The 8,156-nt window shown below is 41.3% G+C and overlaps 1 protein-coding gene across 1 annotated transcript in view; it reads left to right on the top strand.

Moving 5' to 3' along the window:
• FRMPD4 (FERM and PDZ domain containing 4) overlaps window positions 1-8,156 on the top strand; it is a 556,500-nt gene that overhangs the window by 131,673 nt on the left and 416,671 nt on the right. The window lies entirely within an intron of this gene.

Here is an 8,156-nt window from a genome sequence, read left to right as displayed (position 1 = left end):
TATATACACCCTGGAACATTTATTATATAGTATAAATAATTATTCCATTCAGAAAATATTTACTGAGCATCTCCTGTGTGCTAGGCGGTATTCTAGATTCCTGGGAATACAGCGACAAATAAAACAGCCCTCACGGGCTTACCTTTTAGTGAAGAGAGTACGAAACAAAACCAATTAAATAACTAAATATAGAGCGTGTTAGATGATGATAAGGGCTCTGAGGAAAAGGAAATGATGAGATGGGATGAGGATAGGTGGGAGAGGAAAAGAGTCAGTTATATAAATAGAGGTAGTGAGCTAATAAGACCCAGTGTGAGGGGCACACCAAGGAAGGCATCTGGGAGCAGGAGAGGTAGGGGGACCAACTTGTCTTCGTTTGTCCCGCATTCACTGAAGGTCCTACATCCTCAGAAACCTCTCAGTCCCTGGTAAGCCAGCATGGTTGGTGACCTTAGGAGAGGCAAGAGAGGCGATACACATCACATGTGTAGGGCTTTGAAGGGCCAGCTTTGGCTTTGAATGAAATGCAGAGGCAGCAGAGGGTTACCATCCGAGTGACGTGGCTTGATGAAGGCGCATGCTGGCTTCTGTTTCAAGACTAGAGAAGGGAGCAAAACTGGCAGCAGGGAAAGGACTCGGGAAGCTCCCACAATGGCCTAGGCTCCAGAGGACGTTGGCCCCGGCCGAAGCCAGGGAGGGAGCCATGGAAGTGAGAAGTGGTGGGATTCTGGATGTGGAGTGAAAGAACTAGAAGAGTCAGGGGGACTCCTAAGGTTTTGTCCTGAGTAACTGAAAGGAGAAAATGGCCGTTTCCTGAGACTGAGAACAGCTTTTTAACGGGCAGATCAGGAGTTAAGTGTGAGATACCTGTTAGATGTGCAAGTGGGAATGTTGCATAGGAAGTTGGATTTAGAAACCCAAGGTTCAGAGGAGAGGAGAGGGTTGGGTGTTGTCATGGGGGCTTAAGACATCCTCCACGTCCTCAGTTCATGATGGGCGGGTTGATGCACTTCACACTGCAGCTGCTTTCCACAGACACTTTATTACAGTTCTGCCCTATATGATGAATATGTCTAAAAATACAATGTAATAATTAATAAATCCATCTCTGCACAACAGGTGTTGATTAGAATTAAGTGACATGTAAGTGTAGACAACTGTATGTTTGTTTTCCTACAAAACTTTAATGAGTTTGTTTAACATAACAAATTTCTGAAAATCAAGAAATATTTGATGTTGCCATAGTATGTTCCTGAAGAATGCCTAAAGCTACTGTTTGATTGATTTAAAAGCATTCTTTTACTAATTTTCAGAAGACACAATTATTTTAAATTATTCTGAATGGGGGAAATTCAGATGGGGAAATATGGAGTTGGGTTGTATTAATAAGCCTAGTATCTCTTGTGAAATCTACTAGTAAAATAAGCTGTTTTACTCGCCCAGTCTCCTCGGGGCAAAGCGCTGAGGTGCAAAGTAAGCCAGTTTTCGGTAGAGGAAAAATGAAGGCCTGATGCTGTACATTACCATGCTGATATACTGCAATAGAAAAAAAAAGTTCCGTTGTTGACTTTGGGTGAATAGAAAAGCAAGGGTCACCAGTGTTTTGCTTTCAGCCTGTAGAAGTAATCAAAGACAAAGTACATGGTTCTCAGCCTTGCCCGCACTTTGCAGTCACCTGGGGAGCTTTAAAAATACCTGGTTCCCACTCCCAAAGATTGTGATGTCATTGGTCTGGAGTGTGACCTGCGCATCAGGGTTTTGTAAATCTCTCGAGATGATTTTACCATACAGCCCAATCTGAGAACCTATGGTATCGAACAAATTCTGATACTGTGGTTTGCTTGTTAGTTCAACAGTGAAGATTTTTATAGTAAATTAATCAACTTCTAAGAAGGAAGAAGAAGCCCAATAAGTGTAATAAGAGCCTTGTGTTTGGATGGGTTCTCGTTCCTTAGAAGTCTTCTGTGAGTGTATTTAAAACTTTGAATTAAGATAGGTGTGGTTCATGCATATTTTCGTGTTTTTATCATTTCCTTAGGAAATAATGTGGGAGATGCATCTCCTATGATTGTATGTTCAGAGTGGCCTAGAGCAGATTTGGGAGGCTAAATTAGGTATCTGTATAATCAAGCACTTGCCCTCTTTCTGCACACTGTAGATCTATCCATTTAGATGAGAAAAAAAAAAAACAACCTTCAAGCATGACTTTAAAAGCACCTTGTAATTTCCTCCAATTTGTTCTAGAATACCAAGCACTGGTAATTTTACTAAGCTTGGTTATTATGACAGCCCATTTCCCTCCCTTTATAATATAAAAAATGTGTGGTGCTCTAAATAGCTCCTTCTTTTTTCTAAGACAGATGGGATGCTTGGAAGTGAAATCTTGAAGCATGTTTATTAGTGTAAGTCCTGATAAATTCAGTAACAAATTATTGGTTCACTTTTGGGTTGCTGGCTCTTGGCGGTGTGATGATAAGCTGTTATGTGTTGTGTTAGTTTACATGTATGTTTACAAAATGTTTGGGAGGAGGGGTTCACTTGGATATTATGGAGGTCTCCCAGAGTCATGTTAGGAGAAGCTAGCATTCCTCTCATCAAAGCCAGCCTTCACTAGAAGTATTGCTGAAGAGGACGTTAGCAGGAAAGCCCTTGGGAATTGAAATCCTTGAATAGAGGTGGAAAGGGCTTTATGACAATGCATGCCCCACAGTGGGAGACTGGCCTTGGGGACTCTATGGGGAACATCTGTAACTCTCTTCTATAGGCTGAACCCCCAGAACTTGCCTGACAATCTGCGGGGCGTTCCCCTCCCCAAATGTGTTGCTGTCCTCCTTGTTTTTGTCAGAAGGAGTGGTGGTAGTTAATTACACCCCACATCTCAGTGGTTTGATACAATAAAACTTTATTTCTCATTCATATCCCTGGCCAATGCAGTTTGGATCACGATGGCCCAGCTCCACCGGGTCATTCAGAAAACCAGGCTCCTTCCATCTGGTGGATCAACCTTCCTCTAGATCTGTAGAGATTGGAGAAAAAGAGTGAGGACCTCAAGTGGGAGATTTTCAATTGGTCAAGCTTGGAAATAGCACATTCACTTCTCCCATTGCATCAGCCTGACACAGCTATGGCCAGTATAAGGAATGCTGGAAAACCTGGCCTTCCTGTTTGCCCAGGAAGCAGGGGAGAACGGGAATACCCATGAGTGATAGCAGACTCCGGCATAGTCGTGGACAGGAACATTTCAGGAGTACAGATATTGCCAACGCCCAAAGGCAGGAGCAGTGGACTTCACGGCAGGGAATCTGGGTTCCAGTCTCTACTCTGAACTCATGAATGGTTAGGGGTTCATCCCTCATTTCTTCACCTATAAAAACAAGGGACTCAGCATCTTAGGATGATTTTGAAGGTCAAATGAGCTAGTAGTTGGGAAAAACTTGGCAAGTATCATCTTTCTGTTGTATTTTATGTCTCTGGCACAGTGCCTATAATTGCCTTTCTCTGATTCTTTCACATAAGCAGTTTTCCATTTCACTGACAAGGGTAGCACATCATTAATTCCTTAGGGCGCACAGCCTTCTGCAAGGAATTATGTTTCTGATTTGGGGGCGCTAGCTACAATAATGAGGGAGTTTTGATATCAACGTCACTTTGAGTTTTACATTCTCACTGAGAATGGTCTTAAAGATTCTTCACTTTTCTTTAAAAAATATCTGCAGTTCTTTCTCTCCAGTGGCAGTTTGGCCATAACCTGCCAGAGGGTGAAATTTGACTGCTTTTTTTTGGTTCTCTTGCCATTTCCATCCTTTTTTCCTGCTATTGCTTACCAGTGTGGCAGACTGGGATTATGGCTTTACATCACATAACTAGGTAGTCTATAGCCTGTCAATAAAATGTAACCTTTGAATCATATGATTAAGAGTTCGGGAGAAGCCAACATGGCCGCCCAAGGTAACTGGACTAGAAACCAGACAGCTTGGCTCATTGGGTGATTGTGGAAAAACGCTTACTTCTCCAGAGGCCCTCAGTTATTCTTCATTAATAAGATAAAACTTAGTCTTCTCCGAACCTCTTTTAAACCTTCTAGCTGTAGCTCTATTCTGTATATTGATTGACCAGAAAATTTTTGAAGTTGGAATAAAAAACGTATGACATCTCTGGGATCCACTGACATCACTGATAGGTACTATTTCTAGTTCCTTCACATTATTTTCAATTTATTGTTAAAAGGACTGAGTTTTTGTTTGAAAGTACATCTAAGTAATATCATGATAACAGTGGTGATTTTGCCCCCTCCTCCTCAGTGGACATTTGCAGTGTGTGGAGACGTTTTTGGTTGTGACAGCTGAGGGGGGCACACTCCTGGCATCTGGTGGGTAGAGGCCAGGGCGGCTGCTCAACCCGCTGCAATGCACACGACAGCCACCATCCCCAGCCCCCTAGCAAAGAGTATGGACCAAATGTCAACATTCCTGAGGCTGAGAAGCTCTGAATTGAAGACAGAATGTGGAGACTCAAATTATCCAGCTTTGTGCCATTGGCATAAGGGGGATGCACTTTCAGGAGGAAACAGGTATTTGAATCATACGTAACCTAGAATTTGGAATAGGTAGATGAGGGGAGTGAGAAATACGGAGACTAATGAGAAGGTAGCCCTAAAACTCAGGTACTTAGGTTTGGTGACATTTAATCCCCAAAGTTCTAATGGGCTGGTAGAAAGTGCTCTCTGGTGAAATTACTGATTCCTGGATCCTTCAGAAAGAACTTCTAGGTGCAAAAATAGCCATGTGCTCGCTTTACCTAATATCATTTACTGGCTATGGTATGGGCCAGTAAAATTTCTTTTTTACTTCAGTTTCATCGGTTTGGTGTTTTTATCCTGAGCATTTCTTTATAATGTCATTCTGATGAGGAATATTAGTTAGCATGCCAAATGCCATTATCGTTTTCCAAAATATGCATTTAAAAATACCTTCTTTGGTTTGCCTTGGATGAATTGCTTAATTGAGCTATGTGTCAAATAATTTTCTATTCTCTTAAAACTCTACGACCATCTGGTTGATTCATAACTCCGGCAAACTGAAATCAGTGCATTAATTTCACTTAAGGAATTGTAAGAGAGGTGAAGATACAGAGCAGCCCCCATATTGCAGTTAGGTAACTGGTAGGACTAAATGATTCTGATCAAGTTATGTGACAGGGGCTTCCCTGGTGGCGCAGTGCTTGAGAGTCCGCCTGCCGATGCAGGAGACGCGGGTTCGTGCCCCGTTTCGGGAAGATCCCACATGCCGCGGAGCGGCTGGGCCCGTGAGCCATGGCCCCTGAGCCTGCGCGTCCGGAGCCTGTGCTCCGCAAATGGGAGAGGCCACAACAGTGAGAGGCCCGCATAACGCAAGAAAAAAAAAAAAAAAAAAAAAAAAAAAAAAAGTTATGTGACAGTGTCATGAACAGGAAAAGTTAATTTGCCGGTTCACCTAATGATTGTTTTACTCTTCAATTTCAGATATACATGCAGAGCTATAGATATGTACACATACATATATATATATGGGTATATATCTACATACAGATTTATATGTATATGTGTATATATATCCACATATATATGTATATATAATGTGTATGGAAAGAATAATATCTCACAGTCAAAAATTAAGCAACGTATTTTTATTGTATTTACTTACGCATCATTGTTTCCTTTGTAAATCTATGAAGAGGGCCACAAGGTATGACATTGGCAGCTAAGGTAGAATATTTTTTTTAATTTAATTTTTATTTTATATTGGAGTATAGTTGACTTACAATGTTGTGTTAGTTTCAGGTATACAGCAGAGTGATTCAGTTATACATATTATACATATATCCATTCTTTTTCAGATTCTTTTCCCATATAGGTTATTACAGAATATTGAGTAGAGTTCCCTGTGCTATACAGTAGGTCCTTCTTAGTTATCTATTTTATATATAGTAGTGTGTATATGTCAATCTCTGTCTCCCAATTTATCCCTCCCCCCGCCCTTCCCCCTTGGTAACCATAAGTTTGTTTTCTACATCTGTGACTCTATTTCTGTTTTGTAAATAGGTTCATTTGTACCATTTTTTAGATTCCACATAATAAGCGATATCATAAGATATTTGTCTTTCCCTGTCTGACTTACTTCGCTCAGTATGACAATCTCTAGATCCATCCATGTTGCTGCAAATGGCATTATTTCATTCTTTTTTATGACTGAGTAATATTCCATTGTATATATGTACCATGTCTTATTTAGCCATTCATCTGTCGATGGACATTTAGGTTGCTTCCAGGTCTTGGCTATTGTGAATAGTGCCTCTGTGAATATAGGGATGCATGTATCTTTTCGAATTACAGTTTTCTCTGGATATATGCCCAGGAGTGGGCTTGCTGGATCATATGGAAAGGCAGAATATTCTTATTGGTGAACTCTCAGTAGAGTCTGTAGTTGAGTTAACAGTGTTGTGCCAGTGTGAATCCCCTGGTTTTGACAATATTTTATCGTTAGAGAAGACTAAGTTAGCATTTGGAGAAACTGGATGAAGAGTACATGGGATCTCTCTGCATTATTGTTGCAATTTCTTGTGAGTATAAAATAAAATGTTTAAAAAAAAATCAAAACAACTAGAATGGTCTTCCTGCTTCCAACAGGAAAGGAGTGTAAATAGTTTTCCTAAGAAGAGAGCATACCCTCCTTTTTTGTTGAAAAACGTAGTAATATTCCCATGTATACTGTGTAATTCCTACCACTCAGTTATAAAAACTATTATTTTGCCTCTCTGTTAATTAGTGAGACTATTTTATAGAAATAGTGATCTCTTTTATGTAAACTTTTGGCAACATAAAATATGCCTGCAAAAATCCCAAGTCTACAGCTAGTAAATTTTCAGAAACTGAACACACCTGTGTAACGAGCACCCAGAGCGGGAACTGGAATATGACCAACATCCAGAGCTGCTATCACCACCATCGTCATGCCATCAAGGGTGCTTTTTCCAATCCCCACTCCTGCCAAAGGTGACAGTATCCTGGCTTGTGGTGCCATAGATTAGTTTTGACTGTTCCTCACTTTGGCCTGGTGCAGTTTCCAGTGCCTCACGTTTTCTGCCAGGAGAAAGGTGTAGGCCAGCAGCCACCATCACGCAGGTTTCCATTCTCATGCTGGTGTGAAGAGCCACTATGGAGCTCTTCTCTTAGCAGCTTACCTGTGCTAGGTGAGCTAAACTAAAGCTGGGCTGGGCACCCCAGATTTTTTTTTTTTTTACTTTTGCAACTTAAATTTGTGACTTTGGCTTGTCATTTTATTCAGGTGAAAGTGGGAGATTTTGCAGGGTGATCAAAAAGTCTGTACTGCATCTTTTGTCATCAGTGGGTTCCTTAGACAAGTGCTTGTCATACTTTGTGAGAATCTGACTCCCCTGGGGATCTCTTTCAAATGCAGATTCTCATGCTTTGAGTGGAGGATTCTGCATTTCTACCATGCTCCCCCCACCCCACCCCCTACTGACACTGTGGGTACAAGGACCACACTAATGTAGACATTTTCTTATAACCAGGGGCAGCACTCTGTGGCGGTTGACAACAGGGACACCGGGGCCAGATTGCCCAGATTCATATCCTTGTTCTGCCGTATACCTGTGGACTTCAAATAAGTTTCCTATTCTTTCTCTGCCTCAGTTTACACATCTGTCAAGTGGGGAAGATAATAGTAGAGTTTTGTAAGGATTAAATGACATCATACACGTAAATCGCTTTAGTGCCTGGCTCACAGTAAGCCCTCAAGAAATGTCATCATCGTTATTCAGTGACTGGGCGTTTGGGAATATTCTCTGTCAACCATGACTTTGAACTTGCAGCTGCCTGGCCTTCTGGGTACGTAGTTATATATTGATATTTCTGGGAGAAGTGTTGAGGATAGAGTTCAGTCTTGGCATTTGGATTTCGGTGGGCATCATGAAGGCAGTGACAGCAGAACGTGGCATCAAATAAATGACAGGGGAATGATTGGAATCATTAAAGCAGTGAAAGAATACAGACTCTTGATGCCTGAGCAGCACCTGATGAAATAAATGAGCAAGGTGGTTGTGTTAGGACGACTTGTAGAAGGGGCAGTCAGTAGGACTTTTTTTTTTTTTTTTTTGCG

Source organism: Lipotes vexillifer, unplaced genomic scaffold (assembly GCF_000442215.2).
Source record: "Lipotes vexillifer unplaced genomic scaffold, Lipotes_vexillifer_v1.1 scaffold431, whole genome shotgun sequence".
Classification (NCBI taxonomy): Eukaryota; Metazoa; Chordata; class Mammalia; order Artiodactyla; family Lipotidae; genus Lipotes; species Lipotes vexillifer.
The sequence above is the reverse complement of the archived record's forward strand: the minus strand, read 5'-3'. Positions and strand labels throughout refer to the sequence as shown.